The sequence below is a fragment of the Sinohyriopsis cumingii genome, chromosome 4 (genome assembly GCF_028554795.1).
Source record: "Sinohyriopsis cumingii isolate HCF-2022 chromosome 4, ASM2855479v2, whole genome shotgun sequence".
In the NCBI taxonomy this organism is placed as follows: domain Eukaryota; kingdom Metazoa; phylum Mollusca; class Bivalvia; order Unionida; family Unionidae; genus Sinohyriopsis; species Sinohyriopsis cumingii.
Window position 1 is genome coordinate 141,696,737 of NC_142964.1, and position 15,022 is coordinate 141,711,758.

Consider the following 15,022-nt stretch of genomic DNA (forward strand, 5'->3'; position numbering starts at 1 on the left):
CAATCATATTTTTTCACTCTTCAGATATTTCTGAATTTTGGAATTAACTGACCAATCCTTAAGTTAAGTATTCATTGAAACTTTGTTAATCTTGACACATAAGTTCCCACTGTATTCTGTGATATATGTGAGACATCTAGGCAAGCATATAACTTCAGACATCAATAAACAAGACTGGATTCTAGAAAAATGCTGATTAAATAGAAGATTTCGCTGTACAAGTCTGTAAAAGTGTGGAAAGGCCTGATTGCACTTATTTTGAACATACATTTATTTTTATGTATGTTTGTCTAAAACAGGTTTTGTTATATTTTATACTATGTGAGGGGGAAAATTTTCAGCACCTTGTGACTCACTCCCCCCAGCAAAATCAGGTGACTGAGTAACACCATGTTGGAAATTCCAACAGGATTGATTGATGTTTTTGAAGGTATTTTATTTTCCAGCAGGTTTATTCAAGAGTCGGTGCCTTCTGGAGTTAAGTTTTAAGTTCATTTTAATTTTTTATATATTGTACATTGTGGAAACTCTAACAGATGTATACCATGGACTTTTAATGGTGGTGGTGGAGAAAAACAAAGATCCTGTCTGTATGATTCGGTTTGGTGTTTTATGTTACAGAAAAACATGAATATTGTTTAGAGCCTTAGCAAGTTGAAGAACCTGCTCAGGGTCACACACAACAGTAGCAGACTTGGGCTGATCTCATCGTAGGATTGGAACCTGAATCCTTCTGGTCATGAATTTGGTGTGCAACCATTGAACCATCATGCTTAATTTGCAACCACTTGTCACTAGTTCATGTCCTGAAACCTGAATCAAACTTCTGACCACATAGGTTTTAAATGAGCGCATTAATAGCTTTTCTATGTTTCATTATCTGGCCAAACTTATTTAAGAAATAAAGTGAAAGGACTCACTATGAAATTGTTTTGAAAATATAAAGAGCACCGTCAGAAAATAAATATATAATTGTGAAGCCAGTGATATGATCAAATAAGATGTATTTTGACCCTGAGTAAAGGAATTTTACAGCTCATTTTGAACAGTGTTTTGAATAATAGAATATTTTACAGTTATACTTAATGATAGAATGTTTTATATTTATACTGAATGGAATAATATATTAACATTTGTACTGAATGCTAGATAATCTTAACATCAGCATTGAATGCTAGAATATCGTAACATTTGCATTGAATTCTAAAATATCGTAACATTTGCACTAAATTCTAGAATATCTTAACATTTGCACTGAATTCTAGAATATCTTAACATTTGCATTGAATGCTGGAATATCTTAACATTTGCACTGAATTCTAGAATATCGTAACATTTGCACTGAATTCTAGAATATCTTAACATTTGCATTGAATGCTGGAATCAGGGTTCCCACATTACCGGGAAATTGAGAAAGAGTCAGGAGAAATAGTCGGGAGAAATAATAATTTTTTCTCGACTGTGAAAAGTCCTTGAATTTCGCAAATATTGATGAAAGTCGGTTAAAACCCTGGAATTTTCCGCCACCACTTGATGCCCGAAACAGTCACGTAATTGAGTCATAGCTAAAGTGATCATGAGTTAAATTTATTGAGTTCTAACCAGAATATTTGGTGGGTGAAGTATGGATCATTTGGGTGCTTGCAATAAACATATATGCTGAGTGAATCCAAATGCTCAGTGGATTAGGTTTGTCTAGTAGACTTTTATTTTTAGACTCAGCTCAATATCCGTATCTTTAGTTACATATAAGGTATGAAAACCAGTCTAGCATCACAAGAGGCCAACATGGTTGTGGCAAAGCATAGCCACATACTGGATGGCCGAGCAAACTTAAACGTTGTTAGATCAAGTGATACATGCATGAAATCGATATAAAAATTACTTATTTTCTCAGAAATCGCTATTATTAAAATCATGTCTTTAATCTACTGAAAGACAAGATAAAACTACAGCGTTGATGAAATGTTACCTGGTACTCGCGATTTGCTTTGCTAGTCACATGAGTACACAAATCTAAAAACCCACATTTTCAAATGTTGTAGAGAAAAAGATAAAAAAATATTAAATGAAAGTCATATGCTGGTTGTAATAAAAATGCAAAAATGAAAGAACACAAAATTCTCCATATTTATATATTCCGAGAACAACTTCTGGAGTTTTGTTTTATCACGAGACTACCACGCTGACATGTGCTCTCAGCTTGATAAATCAGACTGGCCAGATTGCTGGTTTTTTACAAAAAGTATCTGACTTTCATTTAATATAATTTAATTTCTGTACAACAACATTAAAAAGAAATATGTTGTTGATATCACATGACTTTTGGACTTCTGATGTTGTCGTCTGAGATTTGTGAAGTCATGGAACTAGTATTGCAAATGGCGAGTACAGGGTCAGATTTCATCTGTGCCGTAGTTTTGTCTAGTCTTAGAGGATTAAAGATATAATATTTATAATACTTGCCATTTCTGAGAAAATAAATCATTTTCTTACAGATTTCATGCAGGTATGAGTCAATATAACATAAGTTTAAATTTTCTAGGCCCACTGGTAAGAGACTACCATATGTCGCTGCACACGTGGCGGCAAATTCCAAATTTCCGATATGCAATTGCAATGACCTAACACCCCAACCTAAATGTCCAAATATGAAAAATGGGGTGGGAATATTCTGAGGAAACCCAGATTAAAAAACGGACTGCTATTAGTTCTAAGCCAAATTTGTAGTCCAAATTATTGAATCTCAGAGCTGAAATGAGAAATTGTCATCCCTTGTATTATATATTAAAACACGATATGAGCCTTTGTATCAATACAGGCTTGGGGACTGGTTTAACAAGATGACAAGTTGATTTTACAGACATTATTCAGTCCTTGTTTATACAACAGTATATAACTTTGAAGGTCTTTTGTCAGAATTTAAATCAGCCCATGTTAAATATTTTTTAAATGATGGATTTTTAACCAGATCATCTTAAAGAGATTAGGTTGTTTGAAAAATCGTGTTTGGGATTTTATTGGCACAGATAAATTTAGGGTTAAACTCTATTTGTTACAAGATAACATTTAATTATTTGCGTTTATTGTTTTTTATATATACTGTAATAGAAAATGTTTACTTTCTATAAGATGCACACACACACTCTATATATATTGCTATAGAATTCATTAAAATTAATAGCTTGAAAGGAAACAAAACTAATTTATGTTCATTATGTTATTCACACTTGGCAACATAATGCAGATCAGCAAAATGTTAGAATTTGTATTCTGTACATTGAAATGACTTTACATGCCAATTTATAGGAATATAATCAAACTTGTTTCGTGGGATACATTTTGTTGTTTTGTACATGATCATCTTTTCTGACTTATTTGTTTTGGAGAGTCTTGAAACATTTTTAGATATAGAAAATCTATGTTTTACAATCTGAATTGTTCTTTAATTACATTCAGTAATGGTCATAGGTGAACCTTGAAAAAATTAATTTCATCCTGGAAATGACCTTGAAATTTATCTTCAGAAAAGTGTGGGAACCATGTGGAATATCTTAACATTTGCAGTGAATGGTTGAATATCTTAAATTTACACTCAGTGGCTAAATAATTTACATTTAATAAGTATGTAATACATAAACCTGTTGTTATTATGTTGCTTACTCTTTTCCTGTTGGAAAATACTCTCAGCCATATGATGAGAACTTGTCCTTCCATAGGATGACTTTTTGGAAATGTCCTAAAGCCTAACCCATTACCCAAGTCTGTGTGTGCTAGCATGCCTTCTCTCTCACTTGCCATTATTACAGCCATTTAAATTACTCTTAAAAGAAAATTGCCTTTGCTTTGAGTCATACATTATAAATTGAGCATTTTTATTTTGTATGTAATTTTTACAGTGTGAAGTTACCCTCAGATCAAGTATTATTCCAGTCTGGTATCTACTTTCTTAACCTTGCATTTAGGCTATACATGCACACACAGACACACACACAGACACACACATCAGTGTAACATTTATTGTGAGTGAGAATTATTTTATTACTTTTGATAGGTTTTCTTGAAATGAAGCATTCTTTTTAATTTGAATTTTGCTATTTTTATTCTTTGGAAGGAAGTTGCAGATTTGCTATTATTTATGTATCTTTTGTGACTGAACACCTTTCATTCTTAAATGTCAGTTTATTATTATTATTATTATTATCAGCATCTTACCAATTGACTTTTTGCTAATTTTAATTACTAGTACTTAGAATAAGTGTTGCTGATTCTATGGTCATTAAACATCTGAACATCTGAGTACCATGATTATTTTAGATTAAGTACTAACGACTTTATTGTAATTGAAATAACCAGTTCTATGACCTTTAATTATTTTAATAGTGATGACACTAGATATGATCTGGCTGTTTAAATCGCATTTACATAATTCTATTTAAATACTCTTGCCTAGGTTTTTATTGTTCTTTTTTTAAAATAGTTTTTATCTTGCAGCAATGCCAGTACAGAGTGTGGGTGTGGGGTGGTATGGGTACAAGAAAGTGACCTGCATACCCATTCCACTTGCTTGGCTTGTACAAATTATAAAATGACAGATGGTTGTCCTTCTTTGCAGTTTCTGGTCAGATAAGGTCTGGGATCTAATTGAAAAAAGGTGAACTTTCAAAAGGAGGAAGAATGGACCTTTCTTTTTCTTCCCCAATTTTCTGGCTTTTGCAGTCCCTAAGGTCTCAGCAAATAATTGGATAAGTCTCATCAGAGACATATAATGCCCATTGGGGCCCCTCCCAAGGGCGATAAAAGGGGATGGAAAGTGAGTCACACCCAAACCTCATTTGGGAAGAGCAGGGCCCTCTATTGGTCAGCAGCTCAGTGTTGGCTAAGTGTGGTCACTCCCCTTTGTGATGGAGGTGCAACATCTTTTCAGTACGCAAAGCTTGATTTTGGTCACACATTAAAGTCACCCAGCAGTGATAAATTCAGGTCTGAGGACATGTCTTACATGAATCCACTACCCCACTTCCCAGAGTTGCCAGACTGGTCATTGACAGGTGACCAGACACCAAGCACTGCTATGTGTACCACTCACCAATTCTTGGAACTCTTCTGTACAGAATTATGAGCAAGGTCAAGACCCCCACCCCATTCCAGGTTACTGTCAAATCCCTCTTGTGATTGGGAATCGGTAAACAGATTACGGAAGGAGATTGGATTGGTACCCCCACTTTCCTAAATACCTATAAGATATGGGGCCATCTTATCAAGTGGGGTCAAAAAGGAGGAAGGGGGACAGATCTCCTTCACTTAAGCATGCTAGAATGCTGAGAGTTGCTCTCACCCACCTGCCAAATCTTCCACTATGAACAGTCATTTAGTTCCATGTGGGGAGTTATGGGTCATGGTCCCTCTTGCCCCAAGTTTCCTCCCCATGGTAGAGTGACATTGGGTTACAAAGTTTTGCCTTCAGGGGTGAGAGCAGAATGATGATGGCATGTCAATCCTTGTAGATTCTCACAAGTTTGACACAGAACATGTCAAGGTCTAACCATTTCCTTTGCGTCCCCTGCCTCCTCTCAACTGTGGATCAAGGCAGCAGAGGACGAAGAGCTCTGGTGCTTTGACAAGGCAGTTAATGAGGTTTGCCATCTTTTACTCTGGAGTCTGTGTCCCAAGCATTCAGACTCCAAGGACACTAAAATTCCCTGTAACTTGGAGAGATTCTCTGGTGCAATTTCCTTTGTTGCTCCTTCACTTGGCAGTGATCAAGGAACTTTCCTAGAGATTTGGCCAGGAGTTTGCTAGACAGCATGAGTAGTGGTCTGCCCCCCCTCCCTCCATGTTAAGATCTTTAGTCTTTGCAGCATGTTATAGGGATCACATATATCCCCATACTCCCCCACTCAATCTAGGTATGCATTGTCCATGTCTGTGGCTTTATGACCTCCATAATGATGTTGCTCTGGACACAGACAATGTCTTACTAGAGTATAGTAAGATCCTTCTGAGGGCTGTTCCCTGGACAGCAGATTCCCAGCACAGACTTTGTTGCAAAGCTTTGTTGGATTTGTTTGGGACAGAGCTAACAACAAGCTCCAAGTTTTACATTTCCACAGTCCTAGACCACAGAGACTGGGCAGTGGGTGCTTTCAGCTTGAAGTGGGATTGGCTGTGTGTTTAAGCCTTTACACCCTTCAGAATGATTCAGCATTAAGTACTTCAAAAAGTAATAACCTCTACTGCTCAGCTCATTTTGATTGCCCCTCAGTGGCCCCAGTGATCATGGTTCAGGAATCTTCTTGATTAGCTGGTAGACTAACTCAGGACATAATCAAGGAGTAGTGATATTCTGATGCAGCACAGAGGCTTCCTGCTATACAACAGGCCCCAGATCCTTCACCTTCATGCTTGGATCATATTAAATGATACATCTGCCAAGACAAGTGTCGAAGCAAATTTGCAGAAGAGTGCATCCAGGAGATGATCAACATCCAAGGTCTCTGATGCTAAGTGGAGAATCTTTTGCAATCAGTACAGTTGGAAATGTGTTAATGCTAGATGCTCCTCTCTGAGTGCAGTGGCTGAATGTTTCTCATCCTGTTTGAAGAGAAACAATGCTCAATTTATACTCTCAAGGAATATAGGTGAGCCCCAGTCATGTTTTTTAAAGGTTGTTACCAGCGATGGAGACTCTTTCATATAGCTGATGATCAGGTATTTCATGCTGTCAAGACTGGTGTCTTGCTGACTAATGCCTAGATTGATCCTCTCATGTGTTTTGTGGTCTAAAACACCATTGAACCTTTAGGCAAAGCTTTGCTTGAGAACCATACCTTCAAGACTCTTTTCTTACTTTTCTTTGTATCCATAAAATGTAGGAGCAAACTTTGTGCCTTATCCATAAAACCAATTTGTCTGAGGTTCAATTTATTGTCTCCTTTGCCACCCAGGATTTTGTTTGGCCAAAATCAGCATCCATGTGCAGCTCAACTCCAGACCCTGATCCCCATTCTCAGTCATTTTTGTCCTGTGGAAGATCATAGTAGACTTCTTTGCCCACTTAGGGATTTGTATTTTTAATTGGGCAACTTTTTAAGAGAAAAGAATGATTAGAAAGCATCTTTTCCTCCTCCTTATGTGGCTCAGCTGATATTTTGACTTCCACCATTTTGAAATGGATTACTGTAACTGTCAAGAGGGCTTATCAGTCCTGTTGTGAAAGGGACCTTTCATTCATGAAGATTATAGCCCATGAGGTTCAAACCATTGCTACAATATAAGCCTGTTTATCTAATTTGTCTCAAAAGGATATGATGAATGACATGTTTTGATAATCGCACATGACCTTCTTCTACCTATGCTTGTTGGCTCACCAGAGCAAAGGCATATTTTCCTTGTTACCAATAATAGCAGCACAAATTGTGCCCAGTATAGATACTATCCAGCAGTGTAACACTTCTACTTTTCCCTTTACTGGTTTGTGAGCCTCGCACCCAACTGGACAATTCACCAATGCAACAGAACAGATTATGTGTTACTGATATTAAAATGTAAGGGCATTTTTGGATGGGGTGGCTAAATCTAATTTTAATGATGTAATACTTTACCTGTTGCTACTGCCATATTCCTTCATCCCACCCTGCACTAATGTGCCACTTGTTTCAAGGCTATGTCCTGAAAAAGAATGAGGGCTAGTGCTCATGGGCCAGGGTCATGGGTTAGAATTCTGTATCTTTCTAGAAATTTTAAGCCACCCTAGTGGAGGGTGAATTGTTGTCACACAGTTGAGAATATTTTCTGTCTGGAAAAGAGTAAGATATGCAATAGCAGCTTTAGTTGTATCCTTCCCCCCCAAAAAAAAAAAAATAATATTTACACTGAATGATAGAATATCTTACTTTTACATTCAATAATAGAATATCTTTCATTTACACTTAATGGTAGAATATTTTACATTGATACTTAATGGTAGACTATCATACATTTACACTGAATGCTACACTATCTTACATTTACACTGAATGATAAAATATCTTACATTTACACTGAATGATAAAATATCTTACATTTACACTAATTGATAGAATATCTTGCATTTACACTGAATGGTGGAATATTTTACATTGATACTTGATGGTAGACTATCTTATGTCCACATTGAATGATAAAATTGTAATGAATTATAAATATCATACATTTACACTGAATGCTACACTATCTTACATTTACACTGAATGATAAAATATCTTACATTTACACTAATTGATAGAATATCTTACATTTACACTGAATGGTGGAATATTTTACATTGATACTTAATGGTAGAATATCTTGCATTTACACTGAATGGTGGAATATTTTACATTGATACTAAATGGTAGAATATCTTGCATTTACACTGAATGGTGGAATATTTTACATTGATACTTAATGGTAGACTATCTTGCATTTACACTGAATGGTGGAATATTTTACATTGATACTAAATGGTAGAATATCTTGCATTTACACTGAATGGTGGAATATTTTACGTTGATACTTAATGGTAGACTATCTTGCATTTACACTGAATGGTGGAATATTTTACATTGGTACTTAATGGTAGAATATCTTATGTCTACATTGAATGATAAAATTGTAATGAATTATAAATATCATACATTTACACTGAATGCTACACTATCTTACATTTACACTGAATAATAAAATAAATTTACATTTACACTATGGTAATTGATAGAATATCTTACATTTGCACTGAATGATAGAATATATTACATTTGCACTGAATGATAGAATATCTTGCATTTACACTGAATGATAGAATATATTACATTTACACTGAATGATAGAATATCTTACATTTACACTGAATGATAGAATATCTTACATTTACACTGAATGATAGAATATCTTACATTTACACTGAATGATAGAATATCTTCATTTGCTTTAAATGATGGAATATTTTATATTTGCATTGATTATACAATATCTTATATTTACATTGACACAGAATATCTTACATTTACATTGACTGACAGAATATCATACATTTACACTGAATGCTACACTATCTTACATTTACACTGAATGATAAAATATCTTACATTTACACTAATTGATAGACTATCTTGCATTTACACTGAATGGTGGAATATTTTACATTGATACTTGATGGTAGACTATCTTATGTCCACATTGAATGATAAAATTGTAATGAATTATAAATATCATACATTTACACTGAATGCTACACTATCTTACATTTACACTGAATGATAAAATATCTTACATTTACACTAATTGATAGAATATCTTACATTTACACTGAATGGTGGAATATTTTACATTGATACTTAATGGTAGACTATCTTGCATTTACACTGAATGGTGGAATATTTTACATTGATACTAAATGGTAGAATATCTTGCATTTACACTGAATGGTGGAATATTTTACATAGATACTTGATGGTAGAATATCTTATGTCTACATTGAATGATAAAATTGTAATGAATTATAAATATCATACATTTACACTGAATGCTACACTATCTTACATTTACACTGAATAATAAAATAAATTTACATTTACACTATGGTAATTGATAGAATATCTTACATTTGCACTGAATGATAGAATATATTACATTTGCACTGAATGATAGAATATCTTGCATTTACACTGAATGATAGAATATATTACATTTACACTGAATGATAGAATATCTTACATTTACACTGAATGATAGAATATCTTACATTTACACTGAATGATAGAATATCTTACATTTACACTGAATGATAGAATATCTTCATTTGCTTTAAATGATGGAATATTTTATATTTGCATTGATTATACAATATCTTATATTTACATTGACACAGAATATCTTACATTTACATTGACTGACAGAATATCATACATTTACACTGAATGCTACACTATCTTACATTTACACTGAATGATAAAATATCTTACATTTACACTAATTGATAGACTATCTTGCATTTACACTGAATGGTGGAATATTTTACATTGATACTTAATGGTAGAATATCTTATGTCTACATTGAATGATAAAATTGTAATGAATTATAAATATCATACATTTACACTGAATGGTGGAATATTTTACATTGATACTAAATGGTAGAATATCTTGCATTTACACTGAATGGTGGAATATTTTACATTGATACTTAATGGTAGAATATCTTATGTCCACATTGAATGATAAAATTGTAATGAATTATAAATATCATACATTTACACTGAATGCTACACTATCTTACATTTACACTGAATGATAAAATATCTTACATTTACACTAATTGATAGACTATCTTGCATTTACACTGAATGGTGGAATATTTTACATTGATACTTGATGGTAGACTATCTTATGTCCACATTGAATGATAAAATTGTAATGAATTATAAATATCATACATTTACACTGAATGCTACACTATCTTACATTTACACTGAATGATAAAATATCTTACATTTACACTAATTGATAGACTATCTTGCATTTACACTGAATGGTGGAATATTTTACATTGATACTTAATGGTAGAATATCTTATGTCTACATTGAATGATAAAATTGTAATGAATTATAAATATCATACATTTACACTGAATGCTACACTATCTTACATTTACACTGAATGATAAAATATCTTACATTTACACTAATTGATAGAATATCTTGCATTTACACTGAATGGTGGAATATTTTACATTGATACTTAATGGTAGAATATCTTACATTTACACTGAATGGTGGAATATTTTACATTGGTACTTAATGGTAGAATATCTTGCATTTACACTGAATGGTGGAATATTTTACATTGGTACTTAATGGTAGACTATCTTGCATTTACACTGAATGGTGGAATATTTTACATAGATACTTGATGGTAGAATATCTTGCATTTACACTGAATGGTGGAATATTTTACGTTGATACTTAATGGTAGACTATCTTGCATTTACACTGAATGGTGGAATATTTTACATTGGTACTTAATGGTAGACTATCTTGCATTTACACTGAATGGTGGAATATTTTACATTGATACTTGATGGTAGAATATCTTGCATTTACACTGAATGGTGGAATATTTTACATTGGTACTTAATGGTAGAATATCTTGCATTTACACTGAATGGTGGAATATTTTACATTGGTACTTAATGGTAGACTATCTTGCATTTACACTGAATGGTGGAATATTTTACATTGATACTTAATGGTAGACTATCTTGCATTTACACTGAATGGTGGAATATTTTACATTGATACTTAATGGTAGAATATCTTGCATTTACACTGAATGGTGGAATATTTTACATTGGTACTTAATGGTAGACTATCTTGCATTTACACTGAATGGTGGAATATTTTACATTGATACTTAATGGTAGACTATCTTGCATTTACACTGAATGGTAGAATATTTTACGTTGATACTTAATGGTAGACTATCTTGCATTTACACTGAATGGTAGAATATTTTACGTTGATACCAAATGGTAGAATATCTTGCATTTACACTGAATGGTGGAATATTTTACATTGATACTTAATGGTAGAATATCTTACATTTACACTGAATGGTGGAATATTTTACATTGGTACTTAATGGTAGAATATCTTGCATTTACACTGAATGGTGGAATATTTTACATTGGTACTTAATGGTAGACTATCTTGCATTTACACTGAATGGTGGAATATTTTACATAGATACTTAATGGTAGAATATCTTGCATTTACACTGAATGGTGGAATATTTTACGTTGATACTTAATGGTAGACTATCTTGCATTTACACTGAATGGTGGAATATTTTACATTGGTACTTAATGGTAGACTATCTTGCATTTACACTGAATGGTGGAATATTTTACATTGATACTTGATGGTAGAATATCTTGCATTTACACTGAATGGTGGAATATTTTACATTGGTACTTAATGGTAGAATATCTTGCATTTACACTGAATGGTGGAATATTTTACATTGGTACTTAATGGTAGACTATCTTGCATTTACACTGAATGGTGGAATATTTTACATTGATACTTAATGGTAGACTATCTTGCATTTACACTGAATGGTGGAATATTTTACATTGATACTTAATGGTAGAATATCTTGCATTTACACTGAATGGTGGAATATTTTACATTGGTACTTAATGGTAGACTATCTTGCATTTACACTGAATGGTGGAATATTTTACATTGATACTTAATGGTAGACTATCTTGCATTTACACTGAATGGTAGAATATTTTACGTTGATACTTAATGGTAGACTATCTTGCATTTACACTGAATGGTAGAATATTTTACGTTGATACCAAATGGTAGAATATCTTGCATTTACACTGAATGGTGGAATATTTTACATTGATACTTAATGGTAGAATATCTTATGTCTACATTGAATGATAAAATTGTAATGAATTATAAATATCTTACATTTACACTGAATGGTGGAATATTTTACATTGGTACTTAATGGTAGACTATCTTGCATTTACACTGAATGGTGGAATATTTTACATTGGTACTTAATGGTAGACTATCTTGCATTTACACTGAATGGTGGAATATTTTACATTGATACTTGATGGTAGAATATCTTGCATTTACACTGAATGGTGGAATATTTTACATTGGTACTTAATGGTAGAATATCTTGCATTTACACTGAATGGTGGAATATTTTACATTGGTACTTAATGGTAGACTATCTTGCATTTACACTGAATGGTGGAATATTTTACATTGATACTTAATGGTAGAATATCTTGCATTTACACTGAATGGTGGAATATTTTACATTGGTACTTAATGGTAGACTATCTTGCATTTACACTGAATGGTGGAATATTTTACATTGATACTTAATGGTAGAATATCTTGCATTTACACTGAATGGTGGAATATTTTACATTGGTACTTAATGGTAGACTATCTTGCATTTACACTGAATGGTGGAATATTTTACATTGATACTTAATGGTAGACTATCTTGCATTTACACTGAATGGTAGAATATTTTACGTTGATACTTAATGGTAGACTATCTTGCATTTACACTGAATGGTGGAATATTTTACATTGATACTTAATGGTAGAATATCTTGCATTTACACTGAATGGTAGAATATTTTACGTTGATACCAAATGGTAGAATATCTTGCATTTACACTGAATGGTGGAATATTTTACATTGATACTTAATGGTAGAATATCTTATGTCTACATTGAATGATAAAATTGTAATGAATTATAAATATCATACATTTACACTGAATGGTGGAATATTTTACGTTGATACTTAATGGTAGACTATCTTGCATTTACACTGAATGGTGGAATATTTTACATTGATACTTAATGGTAGAATATCTTATGTCCACATTGAATGATAAAATTGTAATGAATTATAAATATCATACATTTACACTGAATGCTACACTATCTTACATTTACACTGAATAATAAAATAAATTTACATTTACACTATGGTAATTGATAGAATATCTTACATTTGCACTGAATGATAGAATATATTACATTTGCACTGAATGATAGAATATCTTGCATTTACACTGAATGATAGAATATATTACATTTACACTGAATGATAGAATATCTTACATTTACACTGAATGATAGAATATCTTACATTTACACTGAATGATAGAATATCTTACATTTACACTGAATGATAGAATATCTTCATTTGCTTTAAATGATGGAATATTTTATATTTGCATTGATTATACAATATCTTATATTTACATTGACACAGAATATCTTACATTTACATTGACTGACAGAATATCTTACATTTGCATTGACTGATAGAATATCTTACATTTGCATTGACCGATAGAATACCTCACATCTCCTTTAAATGATGGAATATCATACATTTTGCCTAAAATGATCTTTTGTTTTGTATTTTATCCTGAAATAATTGAATGTTAAAATCATTTTGATTTTATGCTCTTAATTTTAAGCTTTTTTTATCCCCTCACCACAGAGGATGGGGTTTGTAGTAATCCTCTAGTCCTTATGTCCTTCTGTCCATCCTTCTATCCATCATTCTGGCATTTGTTACCACAACTGGTGGGGCCCTGAGTGGCTGAGTAGTCTAAAGCACTCTCCATTACGGATCACTGCCATCTCAGCTCTGTCTGCGTGGGTTCGAGTCTAGGATTCAGCTAATGTGCGTATGTGAGAAAGCTTGCCAGTAGCTTCTCGTGGGTCGGAGACTTTCCTCGGTTTTCCTGGGTTCTTCCTCTACCATTAATACTGGCTGCCATGTATAGCCTATCGTGTGCTGAAAAATGGCGCTAAACCCTACAACAACAACACCAACAACCACCACAACTGGTCCTACAGCCTTTGATGGATTGCCAGGATTAATAACTTGAAGATCCACAAAAAGTTTCAAATCATTATATTCAGGAAATTCTTTTGGAATCTTTCTTCGTTTTTTCCAGTAGCAGGGTAATAAACAATCTCATTAGTGCAACTAGTCATATGGCATTATATAGATTGCCATGGAACTTGGCAAATATCTATTTTCTTGATCTGAAGATGCACATATTGACAAATCACTCTGCATGCACAAATTTTGTTAGAGTTGTAGCCCTTTATGACATGGAGCTGAATGCTGTGTATGACAGAAGAGTATTTGATGGACTGTAATTAAAATAAAATATTATAATCATCACTGTAAGATGTGTATATTGACAAATCACTTTTTGGTCCCACACTATATTTTGAAGTTACCATTCTTTCCATGTTAGGGTCATCATCTAAAGATGTAGATATCGACAACTCTGTGTGCAACCATGATTTTATTATCTTTAAGAGTTATTACCCTTTTGGACATACGGTTAAATGCAGTGTATGACAAAAAAAATTAATGGAACCATTCTTGCAATTTTTAGCAGGTTTGAAACTTTGTAAACATGTT

At 33.0% G+C, this 15,022-nt stretch overlaps 1 protein-coding gene across 1 annotated transcript in view; it reads left to right on the top strand.

Annotated features, from left to right (window-relative positions):
- The window catches only part of LOC149802220 (nicotinamide phosphoribosyltransferase-like), an 81,051-nt gene that overhangs the window by 35,208 nt on the left and 30,821 nt on the right, over positions 1–15,022 (top strand). The window lies entirely within an intron of this gene.